Source organism: Muntiacus reevesi, unplaced genomic scaffold, assembly GCF_963930625.1.
Source record: "Muntiacus reevesi unplaced genomic scaffold, mMunRee1.1 SCAFFOLD_118, whole genome shotgun sequence".
Taxonomy (NCBI): Eukaryota; Metazoa; Chordata; class Mammalia; order Artiodactyla; family Cervidae; genus Muntiacus; species Muntiacus reevesi.
The window spans coordinates 303677-325666 of record NW_027077972.1 but is presented as its reverse complement, the minus strand read 5'-3'; the positions used below and the strand labels follow the sequence as shown (position 1 = coordinate 325666).

At 55.0% G+C, this 21990-nt stretch overlaps 1 pseudogene; it reads left to right on the top strand.

The window, feature by feature from the left end:
* The first annotated feature begins 1797 nt into the window (after positions 1-1797).
* Positions 1798-5228, top strand: LOC136155298 (uncharacterized; annotated as a pseudogene).
* Positions 5229-21990: the final 16762 nt, after the last annotated feature.

Here is a 21990-nt window from a genome sequence, read left to right as displayed (position 1 = left end):
AATGGATTTTAAGTTTCTTTACCTCTAAAGTGGTCTGTTCTATGTTTACCTTTAAAATCTTTTTTACTTTGGCTAAGTAAATATATTATTTCACAGTGATCTATATGATTCTACCTGACAGAGTACTATAAACCCTTTTGATATTTATTGACAAAACTGCCTAAATAACTTGACTTCTAGCTGACTTTGGGATGCTTCAGAGGGCCCGTGAGACATCCCAAAGAGCTATTAAACTACCTGAGTTCATTTGACCTGTTAAATTGCATGGGAATTACTGTTGGAGGAGTGATAAATCTTCAGGTTATATTGTATGGTTGATGTTACTTATATAGATATCCTAGAAATTATGTGAAATTCATGAAAATCTGATATGTCCTGGTAAAATATTGTCAGTTATCATTTTAGCTATCACGTTAAAGTGTTAGAAGTCACAGCAATGACCAGGCTACAATTTAATTAGATTTTAAACATGCCTTGTATGGTTTCACTCTCATGCCTTTTAAAAAAATACTGCTAGTTCTTCGAGATTTATAAAAAGACTTTTCTAAGATTAACTAAAAAAATTTGTTTGTTTGCTATCCAGTAAATTGGTAACAGACTGGAATTTAGTCTACTCTCTATGTTAAGAGAAAAAAGTTTTCTTAGAATGAATCTTTCAATAAATAAGTGTTATTTAAGATTATGGTACATATAAAAGCTCATTCTGCTTCTACCAAAAATAACCCCTCACTGTTAGACTTGTGCTATCTTAATGTCTTAAAACTGACAACGCCCCTGCTTACACTTCTAAACCTTTTCAAGCTTGAATATTGGGGCAACGACATTAAACCCATTCATACCCTTCGTCCCGTCACAGAACTCATCAGAGCAACCCCAAGCAGTGCAGGACTGGACCTCTGTTCCACCGTCACAACAATACTAACACCTGACTCCACCGCTGTGAAAGTTCCCACTGGTGTTCATGGCCCTTTGCCTAGAGAAACGATGGGACTATTAATAGGCAGGAGCCCCACATCCTTACATGGGATCACAGTGATTCCAGAAGTCATAGACTCAGACTATACTGGTGAAATTCAAATAATGGTGTCTCCCCCCACTAAGACTATTCAAATCTATAAAGGACAGAAAATAGCTCAGTTGCTGATGCTACCTTGTCATGCTGACACAAGAAAAGCAGCTTCAGCTGCCAAGTGTTGGGACAGGGGGTCTGATTCAAGTGATTATGCCTTTTGGGTTACACAAGTTACTCAAAAAAGACCTATGAAGACAATTCTAGTTAATGGTAAAAAGGTGACTGGCCTGCTAGACACGGGAGCAGACATTTCCTGTATTGCGGGCAGTGACTGGCCCAGTGCTTGGCCAACTCAAACCACAGCTAATGAGTTGGTTGGCATTGGTAGAGCACCTTCAGTGACAAAGAGCTCACAAATTTTACTTTGGTATGTAGATAAAGACTGCCAGGGACATTTTCAACCTTATGTAATTCCTTCATTGGGAGAGATATTTTTGCTCAGATGGGAGTTTTGCTGTATTGCCCAGATGAAAAGGTGGCTGCACAGATGTCGCAGATAAGTTATAATCCTTTTATGGGTCTGAGTAAAGATCAAGAGAGACAAATTGAGCCAGTTGTCCCAAAAATAAGAAGAGAGAGACAAGGCTTAAGATATCCAAATTTATAAGAGAGGCCATTGTTCTCGCCGCTGACCCCATAGTCTGGAAATCTCCTGATCCAGTGTGGGTGGAACAATGGCCTTTAAATTCAGAAAAACTTTCAGCAGCACGACAGTTAGTGAGAGAACAATTAAAGGCTGGACATATAGAGTCTTCAAATAGTCCATGGAACATGCCAGTTTTTGTAATAAAAAAAAAAATCGGGGAAATGGAGACTCTTGCAAGATCTAAGAGCAATAAATGCCACTATGTAAGATATGGGAGCCTTACAGCCTGGCCTTCCCTCCCCTGTGGCTGTTCCCCAAGGCTACAATGTTATAGTGATTGATCTTCAAGATTGCTTCTTTACTATTCCCTTAGACCCTCAAGATAAAAAGAGATTTGCCTTTAGTCTTCCCTCAGAAAATTTTAGACAACCTCATCAGAGATTTCAATGGAAGGTTCTTCCCCAGGGTATGAAAAATAGTCCCACATTGTGTCAAAAGTTTGTGGACGCTGCCCTACAAGGTATCAGGGAGAAACATCGGGATGTCTATCTAGTCCACTATATGGATGATATATTGCTAGCACACCCGGATAGGGTTTATTTACAGTAAGTTTTGATTAAATTGCAAGAGACTTTGAATCGCTGGGGCCTAAAGGTGGCCCCTGAAAAAATCCAAGTGAATATGCCTATAACATATGTGAGAAGAATCCTAAATAATGAAACAGTTACTCATGTACCTTTGCAGCTTAGAAAAGATAATTTGGTTACTTTAGATGATTATCAAAAGTTGTTAGGGGATATAAATTGGATTCGGCCCTTTTTAAAGTTGACTACTTCTGATCTTAAGCCTTTCTTTGACATTCTTCAAGGGGATCCAGACCCCACCTCTGCTAGAATGCTGACACCTGCAGCCAGGGAAGCCTTAATGAAGGTAGAAGAAGCTTTAGATAAAAATTATATTAAGAGACTTGATTATAGTATGGCATGGCAATTTATAGTGTTGCCCACAGCTGTGGCCCCTACAGGGGTGCTTTGGCAAGAGGGTCCCCTAGAATGGTTGCATTTACCTGTCACGGCCAAAAAGGTTGTGGCCTGTTATCCAGGACTAGTGGCTACTTTAATAATTAAAGGGAGACATAGAAGCATTGAAATGTTTGGAAAAGAACCATCTGAAATCATAGTGCCTTATAATAAAGAGCAACTAAATGCCCTTCTATCATTAAATGAAGACTGGCCGATTGTCATTGGTAATTATCCAGGACAAATTTTACACCATTTACTTGCTAGTCCTTTATTAAATTTCCTCTCACGACATCCGGTGATATTTCAAGAAAGGTGTCAAGTTTCCCCTATCGAGGGGGCAATGTTGGTGTTTACAGATGGGTCTTCTAATGGAAAGGCTGCTATTGTCACCCAGACTTCAAAAAGGGTTTTAAATACTGGGGAAACATCAGCCCAGAAAGCAGAATTAACAGCCGTGATAGAGGCGTTCAAAGAGTTTTTAGACCAGGCTTTTAATTTATTTTCTGACTCACAGTATGTAGTTAGGTTGTTCCCTCAAATTGAAACGGCTGTTTTACCAGAAAATAAAACCACAATTTTTATATTGTTATCTACCCTTCAACAGCAAATTTGGAAAAGGTCAAAACAATTCTATGTTGGACATATAAGAGCTCATTCTAATTTACCTGGACCCCTCCATACGTTTAACCAAGAGGCAGATTTGCTAACCCGAACCATAGTGGCCAGTGATTTTGAAGATGCTAAAGCCTCACATGCTATGCATCATCAAAATGCAACTGCCCTTCAATACCAGTTCCACATTCCTAGGGAATCTGCACTCGAGATTGTTAGAACATGTCAACTTTGCCCTACTTCAGTTCCCGCTTTGCTTTTTGGGGTAAATCCCCGTGGCTTACTACCTAATGTGCTTTGGCAGATGGATGTAACACATGTTCCTTCTTTTGGAAAACTATCCTTTGTGTATGTTACTGTAGATACCTTCTCCCACGTCATTGTGGCTACTGCCAGAATGGGAGAAGCCTATAAAGATGTAGTTCAACATCTTTTTGCCTGTTTTTCCTATTTAGGAATGCCAAAATCAATTAAGACAGACAATGCTCCAGTTTATACATCTAAGTCCCTTAAAAATTTCTGTGCCCAATTCGGTATATCCCACTCTACAGGAATTCCTTACAATCCCCAGGGACAAGCAATTGTAGAAAGGGCACATCAGACACTTAAAACACAAATTTCTAAATTACAAGAAGGGCAGTTCAAATACAGTTCTCCACACCACGTTTTGCAGCACGCCCTCTTTGTGCTCAATAACCTTAACGCTGATCAAGCCGGTTTAACAGCTATGTTCCGTCACTGGAACCCAGAACAAAAAGATATGAAACCTTTAGTAAAGTGGAAAGACCTCCTTTCCGGACTATGGAAGGGACCTGATCCCTTGCTAACCAGTGGGCGAGGGTATGCTTGTATTTTCCCACAGGGTGCTGACTCGCCAATTTAGATCCCAGACAGACTGATTTGCCATGTCGAAGTCCCCCAGACCTCCGGTTCCCTCGCAGCCTCAGCCACAAAAGAGGAAGAGCACTCCTCTGCCCTCGCCTCGGTCACTCACCCGGGAAGTCCAGCAGACTTGGAAATGACCGGCAACAGAGATCCCGGAGGAACCAATGGCGGATCCACCCACTAAACAGATGTCATGGCTTTGCATGAAAGATGGCGCCCAACCTCCTACTCCTTCACGTCGCAGAAGACCACCAGGACGTCCTGCGTGGACAACTCAACAAGCCTCCATACCCACATGGGGACAAATTAAGTCACTATGTCATCAAGCACAGGGAATAGCTTCCCTGCAGGGATCTTCAGCCTCTCCCGAAAGGGTTTTTATTGCTATGCTTGCTTTACTGTCTTGTCAGGCAAGTGCTACCTCCTCTACTTCAGAAAAATACTGGGCATATTTCCCTGGTCCCCTGACCTTCCAAGTAGTTACTTGGAACAGCGACCCTATACGGGTCAACACAGACCAGCCTCATCTCTTGGGAGGATCCTATAGTTCTTATGATAAAGATCATTATCCCATCAATTTTAACTATACTTTTAGGGGATTAACAGATGACCTTCCCCTTTGCTTTAACTTCCCCCATAGTCATACAAGTGATCTCATCACTCCCTCTAAGGAGGGACGTGTTGGAGCCTCCAAAACAATTCTGACAGATTCTCCAGCATCAAAATTTTCAGACAATACAGGAGATCGGCTGGTTTGGATATTACAGGCTCATATGCCTGGGGTCCTTGACCCCTATAAATCTTTGTTCCTTAATGCTCCACCAAAATATCCAAATTGTATTGATGTTGCTCCGTCAGATGTCATATGGAAAACTATAGACAACCGCCTGGGATACCCAGTATGGAAATCTTGTACTTATAATTCAAACATAGATTATAGAATACCGGGAGGTGGAAATTATTCGGTACAAGACTGGAGCAATCCAAATCCAAGTCAGAATCTAGGAGCTGTCAGTAGGCTTAGCAATTAAAATAATGATTCCCTCCCTTGGCCATTGGTGCCCAGCAGATGGCATTATAATCAATTTGTTCCCCCCATGTTGTCCTATACAACTAAGGGTAAAACTTTTTGACAGCCAGAAATTTGGAGAGCCCTTGCTGCCACCTCCATTGTTACTTTAACTCGACCAGAAAACAATTCCACCTATTCTGTGCTGGCTTGTTTACCCTCCCCTTAGGTTTTTTTGTTTACTAATGATTCAAAAAGTCTTCATATACAAATGAATCATTCAGGTGGACCAAATATAGTCTACTGTGAACAATGCATGCTTTCATCCTGTTTAACCCCTCAATGTAATATTTGTTCTTTTGTGGTACTGCAACGTCCACCTTATCTTATGGTGCCTGTCAGAGTGAACGCCTATTGGTATGACAATTGTGGTTTAGCCGTTCTGCAACACCTACAAGATTTAATGTGTTCCCAACGGTTTGTAGGACTACTTATTCTAGGGATTTCAGCTTTGATAACAGCAATTACCTCTGTCACTGTGGCAGCGATATCCTTGACTCAACAAGTACATACCACTCAATATGTCAATGATATTTCAAAAAATATTTCCTTAACTCTAGCTATGCAAGAGATTATAGATAGGAAATTAGAAGTAAAAATAGATGCCCTGGAAGAAGCAGTCATGCATATTGGAACTGAGTTACAGGCTTTAAGGGTAAAGTTAGCGTTATCCTGTCACGCTGATTATCGGTAGATCTGTGTAATGCCCCCCAAAAGTAAATGATATGGATTACAATGGAGAAAAGATTAAAAATCATATTTCGGGTATATGGAATAGCTCCAGCATTACTTTAGATCTTGGAGAGCTTCACGGTCAGATAAAAACATTAGAACATTCCCGCCTGGACTTTATTACTACAGGAGCTGCTAACGATATTTTTCATAACTTTTCTAACTTTATTACTGAAAAAAATATCCTATCAACTATTTTCAGTTATGCAGCTGTAGCAGCACTAGTTTTACTATTCATTATAATCCTTCCTTGCATCGTCAGAACTCTCCGGCAGAGCACTCAAAAGCTTGCGACTCAGATCCATCTGGCTGTCTTAAAAAGTAAAAAAAGGGCGAGATGCCGGGAGCCAACACATGAGACCCTACCCCTAAAAAGGCCATAGGGGAGAAAACCTGATGGGCAAGGCGAATCAGGTTTTCAGGGGTTTCGAAAAAGTCAGCTCACGAAACCCTACCCCTAACAAGGCCGTAAGAGAGAAAACCTGACGGGCAAGACGAATCAGGTTTTCAGGGGTTTTTGAAAAGGCTAGCTCACGAGATCCCACCCATGACAAGGTCACGAGGAGAAAGCCTGACAGGCAAGGCAGATCAGGTTTTCAGGAATTTTGAAAAGCTGCCCCCGGCTCTAACCTTAAAGATGATATCTGTCTTTCTGATGCCTGCCTCAATGAACTACTCCCTAATTTCTCTGACACAGACAGGAAGGCCTTCCCCGATCTCTTCCCAAATAAGAATCAATTTAGAACTTTAATCAATAAGTTTCCCAGGTGGTAGTTTTTTATGAGATTATTCAGGGTGAAAGGAGTGTTTTAATTCAAACACCTCTGCTGGTAGTTTTGTTAGCCAAATGCATTTATGCGCTTGGTACTAATATGCATGATTGCTTATAATATCCTAATCATAAAATAGCATGAAGAACCTGATTATATAAAAGCCCTAATAGACATAGAGCCCTTTTAAGGGGTAAAGGAGTCCTATTAGAAAACATAAGAAAATTATTCTATAGGTGGTTATTGGGTTGTGATTTGCTTGCTGTGTTTTGCTTGCTGTATTTTTGCCTTTAATGTGCTAAGGTTGTGTTATAAAAACCATTGTTAATATAGTTAAAGATCTAGACAAATAAGAACTTAGCCCTAGTGTGGTACCAATGAGACGGTTGTTAATTGTCAGTCAGGAGTACTAGGGCAGAAGCTGCCTCACTGAAGCCGCAGAGTCTGTATGGGGTAAACTTCTTAGATAAACGCAACTGACAACTTTTGCACTAAGATTAATTTTTGTATTAACAAGAATATAATTCTACTCTGTACTGTTTCCCTATGACCCTGTTACCTTTCAGTTAAGGTCACCATAAAATCGGAAAATAGGTTTACAATCACTTGACCTGCATAAAATGTTAATAGCCTCAAGGCCAGAAGATCATGTGCTAAAAACTACTATAGAATTAGAAAGCAAAAAAATCCTGCTTTTCCTAAAAATCAAAATGATGTATGCTAATCCTGTGAAATCATGAGTAAACATCTTGTACCTTAAAAACGTTCTGTGAAAGGGTATAAACCCAGTTATCAGAAAGTAAAACACAGACTTGGGCCTATCAAGGCTAGTCTCACGTCTCTTTCTCTCTCGCCAACGCGGTTCATCCTGAGGTACCACCTGGATCATGTCGAGGCTGGACCCCGGCAGCCTCTGAGGCAGGGCCGACCTAGGGGCACAGTGGGCCTCTTGCTCTCCCTGCTGCCCTGAGGCTGCTGGGCCAAAGAGGCCTTGGGCATCGACCCCCTTCCTGGCCTCTTCCCTCTGACCAGGCCGTCCAGGCTCCAGGCCCCTGCAGTGTGGAGAGAGCCCCTGCCAGAAACCTCCCCTTCAATTAGGCCTCAACTGAGGCCTAGGCAACAGGGGAAAGGCGCTAAGGGAATGAGCCTGGGGAGGCATCTGGGCATGCCTGGACACACTTCCCGCAGCCTGCCTCCTTGTGGGGCAGTACCCCCAGAGGCCAGGAACGTCTGGACAAGGCTGGCCTGGGGCAGGGTCCATGCTGGGACCTGCCCCTGGCCTGTGGGGCCTCTGAGCAGAACCGGCCCTCGCCGCTGGAAGACCTCCCCGGATGCCTCCAAAGGCCGGTTTGCAAGCACTCTCGCTGGCTGGCCGCCGCTCCCTCCCCGAGGGAGGCCCGCGTTTCCCATAAGCCACGAACTCTGCTCCCAAGCCTGGGAGAAAAGCGCTTCGGGGTGATCCTCTCTCAGGGCCCTTGTCCCAGAGCCTGGGGGAGAGGTATAGGCTCCACAATCCCAGGCCAAGGCAGAATCAAATGGACACGTCTGTTCTTGCCCCCTGCAACGTCAGAGAACTCGGGTGAGCAAGAGTCTGTCAGGCAGCTCCTGGGCAAGCACAGCAGCAGCACCTGTGTGGGAAGGGGCAGGGCCGACCTAGGGGCACAGTGGGCCTCTTGCTCTCCCTGCTGCCCTGAGGCTGCTGGGCCAAAGAAGCCTTGGACATCGACCCCCTTGCTGGCCTCTTCCCTCTAACCAGGATGTCTGGACTCCAGGCCCTTACAGTGTGGAGAGAGCCCCTGCCAGAAACCTCCCCTGCAAGTAGGCCTCAAATGAGGCCTAGGCACCAGGGTAAAGGCACTAAGGGAATGAGCCTGGGGAGGCGCCTGGGCATGTCGGGACACACTCCCCGCAGCCTGACCCGTCGTGGGGCAGTACCCCAGGAGGCCAGGAAGGTCTGGACAAGGCAGGCCTGGAGCAGGGTCCATGCTGGGACCTGCCCCTGGCCTGTGGGGCCACAGAGCAAATCCAGCACTCTGCCGCTAGAAGACGTCCCCGGCCGACACCTGAGGGCATGTTTGCAAGCACTATACCCGAGGAAAGCCCACGTTTCCCGCAAGCCGCGCACTCTGCTTCCAAGCACGGGAGAAATATGATTAGTGGTGGTCCTCTCTCAGGGCCCTTGCCCCTGAGCCGGGGGCCAGCTAGGGGCTTCACACTCCCAGGCCAAGGCAGAACCACATGCACACGTCTTTTCCTGCCCCCTGGACCGTCAGAGAGCTTGGGTGAGCCAGAGTCTGTCAGGCAGCTCCTGGGCAAGCCCAGCAGCAGCACCTGTGTGTGATGGGGCAGGGCCGACCTAGAGGCACTGTGGGCCACTTGCTCACCCTGCTGCCCTGAGGCTGCTGGGACAAAGAGGCCTTGGGCATCGACCCCCATGTTGGCCTCTGTCCTGTAACTAGGCCGTCCGGGCTCCAGTCCCTTCCAGTGTGGAGAGAGGCCCTGCCAGAAACCTCCCCTCCATGTAGGCCTCAAATGAGCCCTAGGAACCATGGGAAAGGCGCTAAGGGAATGAGACTGGGGAGGCGTCTGGGCATGTCTGGACACACTACAGGCCGCAAGCCCCTTTGTTGGGCAGTTCCCCCGGAGGCCAGGAAGTTATGGTCAAGGCTGGCCTGGGGCAGTGTCCTTGCTGGGACCTACCCCTGGCCTGTGGGTCCTCTGAGCAGTACCAGCACTGTGCCGCTGGAAAACCTCCCCGGCAGCCTCCAAAGGCCGGTTTGCAAGCACTCTCACCGGCTGCCCGCCTCTCCCTCACCGAGTGAGGCCCGCGTTTCCCTAAAGCCATGAACTCTGCTCCCAAGCCTGGGAGAAATGCGCTTCGGGGTGTTCCTCTCTCAGGCCTTTGCCCCTGAGCCTGGGGGACAGCTAGGGGATCCACACACTCAGGCCAATGCAGAACCACATGAACACGTCTCTTCCTGCCCTCTGCACTGTCAGAGAGCTCGGCTGAGCCAGAGTCTGTCAGGCAGCTCCTGGGCAAGCCCTGCAGCAGCGCCTGCCTGTGAAGGGGCAGGGCCGACCTAGGGGCACAGTGGGCCACTTGTTCCCCCTGCTGCCCTGAGGCTGCTGGGCCAAAGAGGCCTTGAGCATAGACCCTCTTGCTGGCCTCTTCCCTCTGACCAGGCGATCTGTGCTCCAGACCCTTGCAGTGTGGAGAAAGCCCCTGCCAGAAACCTCCCCACCAAGTAGGCCTCAAATGAGGCCTAGGCACCAGGGAAAAGGCGCTAACGGAATGAGCCTGGGGAGGTGCATGGACATGTCTGGACACACTCCCTGCGACCTGCTCCTTCGTGGGGCAGTACCTCCGGAGGCCAGGAAGGACTGGGCAAGGCTGGCCTGCGTCAGGGTCCATGTTGGGACCTACCCGTGGCCTGTGGGTCCTCTGAGCAGGACCAACACTCTGCTGCTGGACGACCTCCCCGGCTGCATCCAAAGGCCAGTTTGCAAGCACTCTTGCCAGCTGGCCGCCGCTCCCTCCCCGACGGAGGCCCGTGTTTTCCGCAAGCCGCGCATTCTGATCCCAAGCCCGGGAGAACTGCGCTTGGGTGGTCCTCACTCAGGGCCTTGTTCCTGAGCCTGGGGGTCAGCGAGTGGCTCCAAACTCCCAGGCCATGTCAGAGCCACATGCACACGAGTCTTACTGCCCTCTGAACCATCAGACAACTCGGGTGAGCCAGAGTCTGTCAGGCATCTACTGGGCAAGCCCAGCAGCAGCGCCTGTGTGTGAACGGGCAGGGCCGACCTAGGGGTGCAGTGGGCCACTTGCTCTCCCTGCTGCCATGAGGCTGCTGAGCCAAAGATGCCTTGAGCATAGACCCCCTTGCTATCCTCTTCATCTGACCAGGCCGTCCGGGCTCCAGACAATTGTAGTGTGGAGAGAGCCCCTGCCGGAAACCACCCCTCAAAGTAGACCTCAAATGAGGCATAGGAACCATGGGAAAGGCGCTAAGGGAATGAGACTGGGGAGGTGCCTGGGCATGTCTGGACACATCTCCGCAGCCTGCCACTTCTTGGGGCAGTACCCCCGGAGGCCAGGAAGGTCGGTGCAAGGCTGGCCTGGGGCAAGGTCCATGCTGGGACCTGCCCGTGGCCTGTGGGGCCTCTGAGCAGAACCAGCATTCTGCCGCTGGAAGACCTCCCCGGGTGCCTCCGAAGGCCGGTTTGCAAGATCTCTTCCCAAGGGAGACCCGTGTTTCCGGCAAGCCACGCACTCTGCACTCAAGCCCAGGACAATAGCGCATAGGGGTGGTCCTCTCTCAGGTGCTTACCCCAGACCCTGGGGGACAGCTAGGGGCTCCACACACCCAGGTCAAGGCAGAACCACATGCACACATCTCTTCCTGCCCCCTGCACCGTCAGAGAGCTCGGGTGAGCCAGAGTCTGTCAGGCAGCTCCTGGGCAAGCCCAGGATCAGCGTCTGTGTGCGATGGGGCAGGGCCGACCTAGTGGCACTGTGGGCCACTTGCTCACCCTGCGGCCCTGAGACTGCTGGAACAAAGAGGCCTTGGGAATTGACCCCCTTGCTGGCCTCTTCCCTCTGACAAGGCCGTCCGGGCTCCAGTCCCTTGCAGTGTGGAGAGAGCCCCTGCCAGAGACCTCCCTTCCAAGTAGGCCTCAAATGAGGCCTAGGCACCAGGGGAAAGGCACTCAGGGAGTGAGCCTGGGGAGGCGCCTGGGCATGTCTGGACACACTCGCTGCAGCATGCTCCTTCGTGGGGCAGTACCCCCGGAGTCCAGGAAGGTCTGGTCAAGGCTGGCCTCTGGCAGGGTCCATGCTGGGACCTGGCCCTAGCCTGTGGGGACTCTGAGAAGAACGAGCATTCTGCCGCTGGAAGACCTCCCAGGCTGATTCTAAAGGCCAGTTGCAAGCATTCTCGCTGGCTGGCCACCTCTCCCTCACCAAGGGAGGCCCGTGTTTCCAGCAAGATGCGCACTCTGCTAACAAGCCCGGGAGAAAAGCACTTCAGGGTGTTGCTCTCTCAGGCCTTTGCCCCTGAGCCTGGGGGACAGCTAGGGGATCCACACACCCAGGCCAAGGCAAAACCACATGCCCACGTCTCTTCCGGCACTCTGCACCATCATAGAGCTCTGGTGAGCCACAGTCTGTCAGACAGCTCCTGGGCAAGCCCAGCAGCAGCACCTGTGTGTGAAGGGGCAGGGCTGACCAAGGGGCACAGTGGGCCACTTGCTCTCCCTGCTGCCCTGAGGCTGCTGGGCCAAAGATGCCTTGAGCATAGACCCCCTTGCTGGCCTCGTCCCGCTGACCAGGCAATCCGTGCTCCAGACCCTTGAATTGTGGAGAGAGCCCCTGCCAGAAACCTCCCCTCCAAGTAGGCCTCAAATGAGGCCTAGGCACCAGGGAAAAGGCGCTCAGGGGATGAGCCTGGGGAGGTGCTTGGGTATGTCTGGAAACACTCCCCGCAGCCTGCCCCTTCGTGGGGCAGTACCCCCAGAGGCCAGGAAGGTCTGGGCAAGGCTGGACTGGGGCAGGGTCCATGCTGGGACCTGCCCCTGTCCTTTGGGTAATCTGAGCAAAACCAAAACTCTGCCGCTAGAAGACCTCCCCGGCTGCCTCCAAAGGCCTGTTTGCAAGCACTCTCACCGGCTGGCCGCCTCGCCGTCACTGAGGGAGGCCCGCGTTTCCCGCAAGCCGCGCACTCTGCTCCCAAGGCTGGGAGAAAAGCACTTCAGAGTGTGCCTCTCTCAGGCCTTTGCCCCTGAGCCTGAGGAACAGCTAGGGGCTCCAACACCCAGGCCAAGACAGAACCACATGCCCACGTCTCTTGCGACCCTCTGCACCGTCAGAGAGCTCGGGTGAGCCACAATCTGTCAGGCAGCTCCTGGGCAAGCCCAACAGCAGCACCTATGTGTGAAGGGGCAGGGCCGACCTAGGGGCATATTGGGCCACTTGCTCTCCCTGCTGCCCTGAGGCTGTGGCCAAAGAGGCCTTGGGCATCGACCCCCTTTGTGGCCTCTTCCCTCTGACCAGGCCGTCCGGGCTCCAGGCCCTTGCAGTGTGGAGAGAGACCCTGCCAGAAACCTCACCTCCAAGTAGGCCTCAAATGAGGCCTAGGCACCAGGGGAAAGGTGCTCAGGGAGTGAGCCTGGGGAGATGCCTTGGTATGCCTGGACACAATCCCCACAGCCTGCCCCTTCATGGGGCAGTACCCCCGGAGGCCAGGAAGGTCTGGGCAAGGCTGGCCTGGGGCAGGGTCAAAGCTGGAACCTGACCCTGGCCTGTGGGACCTCTGAGCAGAGCTAGCACTCTGCCGCTGGAAGACCTCCCCAGGTGCCTCCAAAGGCCGGTTTGCAAGATCTCTTCCCAAGGGAGACCCACATATCTGGCAAGCCACGCACTCTGTACCCAAGTCCAAGACAATAGCGCATCGGGGTGGTCCTCTCTCAGGCCCTTGCCACAGACCCTGGGGGACAGCTAGGGCCTCCACACACCAGGTCAAGGCAGAACCATATGCACACATCTCTTCCTGCCCCCTGCACCGTCAGAGAGCTTAGGTGAGACAGAGTCTGTCAGGCAGCTCCTGGGCAGGCACAGCAGGAGCGCCTGTGTGTGATTGGGCTGGGTCAACCTAGCGGCATGGTGGGCCACGTGCTCACCCTGCTGCCCTGAGGCTGCTGGGCCAAAGAGGCCTTGGGCATCGCACCCATTGCTGGCCTCTTCCCTCTGACCTGGCCTTCCTGGCTCAAGTCCCTTGCAGTGTGGAGAGAGCCCCTGCCAGAGACCTCCCCTCCACGAAGGCCTCAAATGAGGTCTAGGCACCAGGGGAAAGGCGCTCAGGGAGTGAGCGCTGCACCTGGAGAGGCGCCTGTGCATGTCTGGACACACTCCCGGCAGTGTGCTCCTTCGTGGGGCAGTAGACCCGGAGGCCAGGAAGGTCTGGGCAAGGCTGGCCTGGGGCAGAGTCCTTGCTGGGACCTGCCAATAGCCTCTGGGGCCTCTGAGAAGAACCAGCATTCTGCCGCTGGAAGACCTCTCAGGCTGCCTCCAAAGGCCGGTTGCAAGCACTCTCGCCGGCTAGCCACCTCTCCCTCACTGAGGGAGGCCCACGTTTCCCACAAGCCGCGCACTCTGCTCCCAAGCCTGGGAGAAAAGTGCTTCGGGGTGTTCCTCTCTCAGTCCTTTGCCCCTGAGCCTGGGAGACAGCTAGGGGCTCCACACACCCAGGCCAATGCGGAGCCACATGCACACGTATTATATTGCCCCCTGCTCCGTCAGAGAGCTTGCGTGAGCCAGAGTATGTCAGGCAGCTCCTGGGAAAGCCCAGCAGCAGCGCCTGTGTGTGATGGGGCAGGGCTGACCAAGGGGCACTGAAGGCCGCTTGCTCACCCTGCTGCCCTGAGACTGCTGGGAAAAATAGTTCTTGGGCATCGACCCCCTTGCTGGCCTTTTCCCTCTGACCAGGCCGTCCGTGCTCCAGACCCTTGCAGTGTGGAGAGAGGTCCTGCCAGAAACCTCCCCTACAAGTACCCTCAAATGAGGCCTAGGAACCATGGGAAAGGCGCTCAGGGATTGAACCTGGGGAGGTGCCTGGGCATGCCTGGACACACACCCCGCCGCCTGCCCCTTCGTGAGGCAGTACCCACGGAGTCCAGGAAGGTCAGGTCAAGGCTGGCCTGGGGCAGGGTCCGAGCTGGGACCTGCCACGGTCCTGTGGGGTCTCTGAGCAGAACCAGCACTGTGCCAATGGAAGACCTCGCCGGCAGCCTCCAAAGGCCGGTTTGCAAGCACTCTCGCCGGCTGGCCACCTCTCCCTCACCGAGGGAGGCCCGCGATTCCCGCAAGCCACGCACTCTACTCACAAGCCCAGGAGAAAAGCGCTTGGGTGGTCCCGTCTCAGGGCCTTGCCCCTGAGCCTGGGGGACAGCGAGTGGCTACACAAACCCAGGCCAAGGCACAACCACATGCACACGAGTCTTCCTGCCCCCTGAACTGTCAGAGAGCTCGGGTGAGCCAGAGTCTGTCAGGCAGCTCCTGGGCAAGACCAGCAGGAGCGCCTGTGTGTGAAGGGGCAGGGCTGGCCTAGGGGCAAAGTGGGCCACTTGCTCTTCCTGCTGCCCTCAGGCTGCTGGGCCGAAGAGGCCATGGACAACGACCCCCGTGCAGGCCTCTTCCCTCTGACCAGGCCGTCCGGGATCCAGTCCCTTGCACTGTGAAGAGAGCCCCTGCCAGAAACCTCCCCTCCAAGTAGGCCTCAAACGAGGCCTAGGAACCTGGGAAAAGGCGCTCAGGGAATGAGCCTGGGGAGGAGCCTGGGCATGTCTGGACACACTCCCCGCAGCGTTCTCCTTCGTGGGGCAGTACCCCCGGAGGCCAGGAAGGTCTGGTCAAGGCTGGCCTGGGTCAGGGTCCAGGCTGGGACCTGCCCCTGGCCTTTGGGTCCTCTGAGTAGAACCAACACTCTGCAGCTGGAAGACCTCCCCGGCTGTCTCCAAAGGCCTGTTTGCAAGCACTCTCGCCGGCTGGCCACCTCGCATTCACTGAGGGAGGCCGGCGTATCCCGCAAGCCGCGCACTCTGCTCCCAAGCCTGGGAGAAAAGCACTTCTGAGTGTTCTTCTCTCAGGCCTTTGCCCCTGAGCCTGGGGGACAGCTAGGGGCTCCACACACCAAGACCAAGGCAGAACCACATGCCCACGTCTCTTCCGGCCCTCTGCACCGTCAGAGAGCTCAGGTGATCCAGAGTATGTCAGGCAGCTCATGGGAAAAACCCAGCAGCAGCCCCTGTGTGTGAAGGGGCAGGGCCAACCTTGGGGCACAGTGGCCACTTGCTCTTCCTGCTGCCCTGAGGCTGCTGGGCCAAAGAGGCCTTGGGGATCAAACCCCTTGCTGGCCTCTTCCCTCTGACCAGACCGTCCGGGCTCCAGTCCCCTGCAGTGTGGAGAGAGGCCCTGCCAGAAACCTCCCCTCCTAGTAGGACTCAAATGAGGTCTAGGAATCATGGGAAGGCGCTAATGGATTGAGACTGGGGAGAGGACTGGGCATGTCTGATCACACTCCCTGCCACCTGCCCCTTCGTGGGGCAGTACCCCCGGAGGACAGGAAGGTCTGGTCAAGGCTGGCCTGGGGCAGGGTCCTTGCTGGGACCTGCCCCTGGCCTGCTGGGGCTCTGAGCAGAACCAGCATTGTGCCGTTGGAGAACCTCACCCGCAGATTCCAAATGCCGGTTTGCAAGCACTCTCGCCACCTGGCCTCTTCTCCCTCACCGAGGGAGGCCCGCGTTTCCCGCAAGCCGCGCACTCTGCTTCCAAGCCAAGGAGAATAGCAGTTCGGGGTGTTCCTCTCTCAGGCGTTTGCCCCTGAGCCTGGGAGACAACTAGGGTATCCACACACCCAGGCCAATGCAGAACCACATGCACACGTCTCTTCCGGCCCTCTGCACCGTCAGAGAGCTCGAGTGAGGCACAGTCTGTTAGGCAGCTCCTGGGCAAGCCCAGCAGCAGTGCCTGTGTGTGAAGGGGCAGGGCCGACCAAGGGGCACATTGGGCCACTTGCTCATCCTGCTGCCATGACGCTGCTGGGCCAAAGAGGCCTTGGGCATCGTCCCCCTTGCTGGCCTCTTTCCTCTGACCAACACCTCCCGGCTCCAGGCCCGGGCAGTGTGGAGATAGCCCATGCCAGAAACCTCCCCTCCAAGTAGGCCTCAAATGAGGCCTAGGCACCAGGGAAAAAACGCTAATGGAATGAGCCTGGGAAGGTGCCTGAGCATGACTGGACACACCTCCGCAGCCTGCTCCTTCGTGGGGCAGTACCCTCGGAGGCCAGGACGGTCTGGGCAAGGCTCTCCTGGGGCAGGGTCCATGCTGGAACCTGCGCGTGTCCTGTGGGGCCCCAGAGCAAATCCAGCACTCTGCCGCTAGAAGACCTCCCTGGCTGCCTCCAAAGGCCAGTTTGCAAGCACTCTCCCCGAGGGAGGCCCGCGATTCCCGCAAGCTGAGCACACTGCTCCCAAGCCCGGGAGAAAAGCGCTTCGGGGTGGTCCTCTCTCAGGGCCCTTGCCCCTGAGCCTGGGAGCCAGCTAGGGGCTCCACACTCCCAGGCCAAGGCAGAACCACATGCACACGTCTTTTCCTGCCCTTTGCACCGTCAGAGAGCTCGGGTGAGCCAGAGTCTGTCAGGCAGCTCCTGGGCAAGCCCAGAAGCAGCGCCTGTGTGTGATGTGGCAGGGCCGACCTAGGGGCACTGAAGGCCACTTGCTCACCCTGCTGCCCTGAAGCTGCTGGGACAAAGAGGCCTTGGGCATCGAACCCCTTGCTGGCCTCTTCCCTCTGACCAGGCCGTCCGGCTCCAGTCCCTTTCAGTGTGCAGAGAGGCCCTGCCAGAATCCGCCCCTCCAAGTAGGCCTCAAATGAGGCATAGGAACCATGGGCAAGCCGCTCAGGGAATGAGCCTGGGGAGGTCCCTGGGCATGTCTGGACACACTACCCGTCGCCTGCCCCTTCGTGAAGCAGTATCCCCGGAGGCCAGGAAGGTCTGGTCAAGGCTGGCCTGGGGCAGGGTCGGTGCTGGGATCTGCCCCTGGCCTGTGGGGCTTCTGAGCAGAACCAGCAGTGTGCCCCTGGAAGACCTCACTGGCAGCCTCCAAAGGCTGGTTTGCAAGCACTCTCGGTGGCTAGGCACCTCTCCCTCACCTAGGAACACCCGTGATTTACGCAAGCCACACACTTTGCTCCCAAGCCCAGGAGAAAAGCGCTTTGGTTGTCCATTCTAAGGGCCTTGCCCCTGAGCCTGGGGGACAGCTAGGGGCTCCAAACTCCCAGGCCAAGGCAGAGCCACATGCACACGAGTCTTCCTGCCCCCTGCATTTTCAGAGAGCTCAGGTGAGCCAGAGTCGGTTAGGCAGCACCTGGGCAAGCCCAGCAGCAGCGCCTGAGTGTGAAGGGGCAGGGGCGACCTAGGGGCACAGTGGGCCAAACCTCCCCTCCAAGTAGGCCTCAAATGAGGCCTAGGAATCATGGGAAAGGCGCTAAGTGAATGAGAATGGGGAGGCCCCTGGGCAAGTCTGGACACACTCCCTGCCACCTGCCCCTTCGTGGGGCAGTACCCAAGAGGCCAGGAAGGTCTGTTCAAGGCTGGCCTGGGGCAGGGTCCTTGCTGGCACCTGCCCCTGGCATGTGGGGTCTCTGAGCAGAACCAGCACTGTGCCGTTGGAAGACCTCACCAGCAGCCCCCAAAGGCCGGTTTGCAAGCACCTCCCAGGCTGGCCGCCTCTCCCTCACCGAGGGAAGCCCGCGATTCCCACAAGCTGCGCACTCTGCTCCCAAGCCTGGGAGAAAAGTGCTTCGGGGTGTTCCTCTCTCAGTCCTTTGCCCCTGAGCCTGGGAGACAGCTAGGGGCTCCAAACTCCCAGGCCAAGGCAGAGCCACATGCACACGAGTCTTCCTGCCCCCTGCATTTTCAGAGAGCTCAGGTGAGCCAGAGTCGGTTAGGCAGCACCTGGGCAAGCCCAGCAGCAGCGCCTGAGTGTGAAGGGACAGGGGCGACCTGGGGCGCAGTGGGCCAAACCTCCCCTCCAAGTAGGCCTCAAATGAGGCCTAGGAATCATGGGAAAGGCGCTAAGTGAATGAGAATGGGGAGGACCCTGGGCAAGTCTGGACACACTCCCTGCCACCTGCCCCTTCGTGGGGCAGTACCCAAGAGGCCAGGAAGGTCTGTTCAAGGCTGGCCTGGGGCAGGGTCCTTGCTGGGACCTGCCCCTGGCATGTGGGGCCTCTGAGCAGAACCAGCACTGTGCCGTTGGAAGACCTCACCAGCAGCCCCCAAAGGCCGGTTTGCAAGCACCTCTTAGGCTGGCCGCCTCTCCCTCACCGAGGGAAGCCCGCGTTTCCCACAAGCCGCGCACTCTGCTCCCAAGCCTGGGAGAAAAGTGCTTCGGGGTGTTCCTCTCTCAGTCCTTTGCCCCTGAGCCTGGGAGACAGCTAGGGGCTCCACACACCCAGGCCAATGCGGAGCCACATGCACACGTATTATATTGCCCCCTGCTCCGTCAGAGAGCTTGCGTGAGCCAGAGTATGTCAGGCAGCTCCTGGGAAAGCCCAGCAGCAGCGCCTGTGTGTGATGGGGCAGGGCTGACCAAGGGGCACTGAAGGCCGCTTGCTCACCCTGCTGCCCTGAGACTGCTGGGAAAAATAGTTCTTGGGCATCGACCCCCTTGCTGGCCTTTTCCCTCTGACCAGGCCGTCCGTGCTCCAGACCCTTGCAGTGTGGAGAGAGGTCCTGCCAGAAACCTCCCCTACAAGTACCCTCAAATGAGGCCTAGGAACCATGGGAAAGGCGCTCAGGGATTGAACCTGGGGAGGTGCCTGGGCATGCCTGGACACACACCCCGCCGCCTGCCCCTTCGTGAGGCAGTACCCACGGAGTCCAGGAAGGTCAGGTCAAGGCTGGCCTGGGGCAGGGTCCGAGCTGGGACCTGCCACGGTCCTGTGGGGTCTCTGAGCAGAACCAGCACTGTGCCAATGGAAGACCTCGCCGGCAGCCTCCAAAGGCCGGTTTGCAAGCACTCTCGCCGGCTGGCCACCTCTCCCTCACCGAGGGAGGCCCGCGATTCCCGCAAGCCACGCACTCTACTCACAAGCCCAGGAGAAAAGCGCTTGGGTGGTCCCGTCTCAGGGCCTTGCCCCTGAGCCTGGGGGACAGCGAGTGGCTACACAAACCCAGGCCAAGGCACAACCACATGCACACGAGTCTTCCTGCCCCCTGAACTGTCAGAGAGCTCGGGTGAGCCAGAGTCTGTCAGGCAGCTCCTGGGCAAGACCAGCAGGAGCGCCTGTGTGTGAAGGGGCAGGGCTGGCCTAGGGGCAAAGTGGGCCACTTGCTCTTCCTGCTGCCCTCAGGCTGCTGGGCCGAAGAGGCCATGGACAACGACCCCCATGCAGGCCTCTTCCCTCTGACCAGGCCGTCCGGGATCCAGTCCCTTGCACTGTGAAGAGAGCCCCTGCCAGAAACCTCCCCTCCAAGTAGGCCTCAAACGAGGCCTAGGAACCTGGGAAAAGGCGCTCAGGGAATGAGCCTGGGGAGGAGCCTGGGCATGTCTGGACACACTCCCCGCAGCGTTCTCCTTCGTGGGGCAGTACCCCCGGAGGCCAGGAAGGTCTGGTCAAGGCTGGCCTGGGTCAGGGTCCAGGCTGGGACCTGCCCCTGGCCTTTGGGTCCTCTGAGTAGAACCAACACTCTGCAGCTGGAAGACCTCCCCGGCTGTCTCCAAAGGCCTGTTTGCAAGCACTCTCGCCGGCTGGCCACCTCGCATTCACTGAGGGAGGCCGGCGTATCCCGCAAGCCGCGCACTCTGCTCCCAAGCCTGGGAGAAAAGCACTTCTGAGTGTTCTTCTCTCAGGCCTTTGCCCCTGAGCCTGGGGGACAGCTAGGGGCTCCACACACCAAGACCAAGGCAGAACCACATGCCCACGTCTCTTCCGGCCCTCTGCACCGTCAGAGAGCTCAGGTGATCCAGAGTATGTCAGGCAGCTCATGGGAAAAACCCAGCAGCAGCCCCTGTGTGTGAAGGGGCAGGGCCAACCTTGGGGCACAGTGGCCACTTGCTCTTCCTGCTGCCCTGAGGCTGCTGGGCCAAAGAGGCCTTGGGGATCAAACCCCTTGCTGGCCTCTTCCCTCTGACCAGACCGTCCGGGCTCCAGTCCCCTGCAGTGTGGAGAGAGGCCCTGCCAGAAACCTCCCCTCCTAGTAGGACTCAAATGAGGTCTAGGAATCATGGGAAGGCGCTAATGGATTGAGACTGGGGAGAGGACTGGGCATGTCTGATCACACTCCCTGCCACCTGCCCCTTCGTGGGGCAGTACCCCCGGAGGACAGGAAGGTCTGGTCAAGGCTGGCCTGGGGCAGGGTCCTTGCTGGGACCTGCCCCTGGCCTGTTGGGGCTCTGAGCAGAACCAGCATTGTGCCGTTGGAGAACCTCACCCGCAGATTCCAAATGCCGGTTTGCAAGCACTCTCGCCACCTGGCCTCTTCTCCCTCACCGAGGGAGGCCCACATTTCCCGCAAGTCGCGTACTCTGCTTCCAAGCCAAGGAGAATAGCAGTTCGGGGTGTTCCTCTCTCAGGCGTTTGCCCCTGAGCCTGGGAGACAACTAGGGTATCCACACACCCAGGCCAATGCAGAACCACATGCACACGTCTCTTCCGGCCCTCTGCACCGTCAGAGAGCTCGAGTGAGGCACAGTCTGTTAGGCAGCTCCTGGGCAAGCCCAGCAGCAGTGCCTGTGTGTGAAGGGGCAGGGCCGACCAAGGGGCACATTGGGCCACTTGCTCATCCTGCTGCCATGACGCTGCTGGGCCAAAGAGGCCTTGGGCATCGTCCCCCTTGCTGGCCTCTTTCCTCTGACCAAGACCTCTGGGCTCCAGGCCCTTGCAGTGAGGAGATAGCCCATGCCAGAAACCTCCCCTCCAAGTAGGCCTCAAATGAGGCCTAGGCACCAGGGAAAAAACACTAATGGAATGAGCCTGGGAAGGTGCCTGAGCATGACTGGACACACCTCCGCAGCCTGCTCCTTCGTGGGGTAGTACCCTCGGAGGCCAGGACGGTCTGGGCAAGGCTCTCCTGGGGCAGGGTCCATGCTGGAACCTGCGCGTGTCCTGTGGGGCCCCAGAGCAAATCCAGCACTCTGCCGCTAGAAGACCTCCCTGGCTGCCTCCAAAGGCCAGTTTGCAAGCACTCTCCCCGAGGGAGGCCCGCGATTCCCGCAAGCTGAGCACACTGCTCCCAAGCCCGGGAGAAAAGCGCTTCGGGGTGGTCCTCTCTCAGGGCCCTTGCCCCTGAGCCTGGGAGCCAGCTAGGGGCTCCACACTCCCAGGCCAAGGCAGAACCACATGCACACGTCTTTTCCTGCCCTTTGCACCGTCAGAGAGCTCGGGTGAGCCAGAGTCTGTCAGGCAGCTCCTGGGCAAGCCCAGAAGCAGCGCCTGTGTGTGATGTGGCAGGGCCGACCTAGGGGCACTGAAGGCCACTTGCTCACCCTGCTGCCCTGAAGCTGCTGGGACAAAGAGGCCTTGGGCATCGAACCCCTTGCTGGCATCTTCCCTCTGACCAGGCCGTCCGGCTCCAGTCCCTTTCAGTGTGCAGAGAGGCCCTGCCAGAATCCGCCCCTCCAAGTAGGCCTCAAATGAGGCATAGGAACCATGGGCAAGCCGCTCAGGGAATGAGCCTGGGGAG